The sequence below is a fragment of the Octopus bimaculoides genome, chromosome 28 (assembly GCF_001194135.2).
Source record: "Octopus bimaculoides isolate UCB-OBI-ISO-001 chromosome 28, ASM119413v2, whole genome shotgun sequence".
In the NCBI taxonomy this organism is placed as follows: Eukaryota; Metazoa; Mollusca; class Cephalopoda; order Octopoda; family Octopodidae; genus Octopus; species Octopus bimaculoides.
In genome coordinates this window covers 12,835,503-12,838,450 of record NC_069008.1, presented here as the reverse complement: position 1 = coordinate 12,838,450, position 2,948 = coordinate 12,835,503, and positions in this window count along the sequence as shown.

The window sequence follows — 2,948 nt, the reverse complement described above, 5'->3', positions numbered from 1 at the left end:
CGACGAAGAATTGAACAAACTTTTGTCTGGAGTGACCATCGCCCAGGGTGGTGTTCTTCCCAATATCCAGGCTGTCCTTCTGCCCAAGAAAACTCAGAAGCCATCTTCTAAGTAAATTACTTCGGTGGCATTTTTGCTTTATCCATATCAACGGCCCTTTTCAGGGCCCACTACATCATAATTTTAGTCTACTTACCGTTTATTTTATTTGCGATTCGATTCTTCATAGCAGGACATGAAGCGTCATTCCGTAGATGCAGCTTATGTTTATAACCTAGTGCTGTTAACTAATTCATCTCTGGACGCCTTTGTTTACTTATTATTTTCTGACGGAGCCTCTCTTAACTCTTTACAGATCCTTTTATTTCCTTAACCGTGATTTGTAATATCTACACCTATCTTAAGCGCTGCCTACCCTGAGTGGGAGTCTGTAAACGGATCGCCGACTTGTTTTGCAGAATTTGTTGCAATTACTTCCTCCAGAGTCATCCCAATGATGATCAGATCCATAGAAAAATTCGCCGAAAACTCGCAGTAATGAAAACAGATCCGGAATGTTTTTAATTTACTCAAGGAGTCAGATTATAAGAATTGTTATACAAAAAATGTCACATAAGAAAAATCGCCGAGAACAATCACAGTAATGATCTTGAATCCAATATATTAGGATGGTGGAATTCTGATCCAAGCACACCATATGCCCCTCGATTTTATTTCATACGATTTAGCATAATCATACGGTTCAGGATGCCCACATAGGTTGGATTTTCTCCGTTTTGGCGGATTTTTCCATGGACCGATTTTGGAATGCACTTAACCATGGGAGAAGGCTTTGGCAGTTGAAAAAAAAACTGAAAGTATTTTCAGGCTGTCGTTACTAGCACATCCCACAACTACCTTCATGCTTTTCAGTATTTTTCGCCCCCTTATACACATTCGTGCTATTAAATTTTTTTTTTTTTTCACTATGCCCTTCGAAATTATCTGGAAAATCTTAAAAAATAAACTCGAAAAATGATTTTTAACCCCCCCCCCTCTCCGGATCGGTTTCGTGGGCACTCCACACTTAAAAACTATAGAAGCCCTTTCAGTAAAAATATTTTCATACCCAAAGGTGTGTGATTTAAAAGGGAGATTTGGCTGTTGTTTCTAGCATACCCAGTGACCAGCTTCCACGTCTCTGTCTCACTAATATTTTTCTCCCCATTTCCACATTAACTGCATCGACTCATGTTATTAAAAAATATTTTGGGGAAAATTTATGGTTTTTATCAACCTAACCGGTCATGGGATATACTAGAAACAACAGCCAAATGTCTATTGAATCACTTACTCTTTCGTCTATCGAAAGGCTAGTTTTAAAGTGTGTAGTGCCCCACAAAATTGGTCCGGAGAGGGGAAGGGTGTTAAAAGAACATTTTTTTTTTCTTTTGCTAAAAAGATGCTCCAGATTATTTCCAAGAGCACCGTGAAAAAGTCTGAAAAATCCGTCAAAATGGAAGAATACCAACCTACCTATCTCTGACGTCCACCAATTTTTTTTACTTTTTACCCCCCACCCCATAAATCCTAGTATTTCCACTCTTTTGGAAAATCTAAGTCATCGCTTTAAGACACAGACAGTCCGAACCTGCAATTTGTTTATAATTTCAAACTAATTTTCAGATGAAAAGCTGTGATTTAAGGGAGATTTAGCTATTTTTAACATCAAACACCTTCCTCATTTTTTTCGTCACTAACATTGGTGTTTTTTCAATATTCTTTTCCCACAAACATTTGGTGCAATGATGCGGACGTAACACGGTAAGTAATTTAAATGTTCAACCCACACCGCTCCAAGCGAGTGTGCGTAAGAAAACAGTTGCTAACAGAAAAAGCATGCAATTAAATGAATTACCTTTTCGATAAGATATCAGAAGTTTCGACCTATTACATGGTGTGCTTCAACCCAAAATCAATAGGCCGTGCAGAAATTTTTTAAAGTTTTCAATTTGGAGTCGAAAAATTATTTCTAAATTAAACAGAAATATAATTGCAGATTCGGACTGTCCGTATATTTAAAACGTGATTAAAAAATTCGATAGAGTATGAATTTCAGTGTACAACACTAACATTTGCAATAAGCTATGAAAATTCCCAAAAACAGAAATGTCATGAGGGGTTGGACCCTTATTATACTGCTGTGGGTCCCCAATTCATACTATTTTACTTGCGCGGACCCGAGTCGAGAAGCAGTTCAGATGCTTTATCAACAAGTAGCTTTAATGTTTTGGCAAAATCAAAAGTAACCAGATTCTCGTACATGCTCTCCATGTTCGCACACCGGGAGCTTGTATGTAGCTGTTATTTCTAGCATAAATGTTGTCTCGTGCGAAACTGAAGTAGCACCCACTCGTAACCATCATCTTTTAAAATAATTTAAAGGATTTTAACGAAATGAGTTGGAAGCTCGGCAAATGCAAATTTGGTAAAATACACTCCAGAGTTCGGAGTCGAACAGGTTATTTTCAATTAAAATTTAAGCGTACCAGTTGTTTGGAATATTGGAGTTGCTAGTAATTGAAACCAGTTCACGCAATGCTCCAAGATAAAATGGACGAAGTTTAAACAGCGTATCAAATATTGATTTCAAATTATGGCACAAGGCCAGCATTCAGGAGGTGGGAAAGGAGTCGATTACATAGATTCGTGTTTCAAGGAAAAGTCGAGGGAATTTAAACTCAGAACATAGCGACGGACGAAATGCTGCGAAGCATTTCGCCAGGCGAGCTTATAACTGCCAGATCACCGCCTTACATTAATCATATAATGCGATCTAATGAAGATGTCCTGGATAAAATAAATTAAGCCGAAATTCAAACCAAATCTATGTAAGCATATCAAAGAGGGCGAAGGTGACTTACATTAAGATATGAGTGGCCCTGAAAAGGGCCGGGATTTGTCGCTAC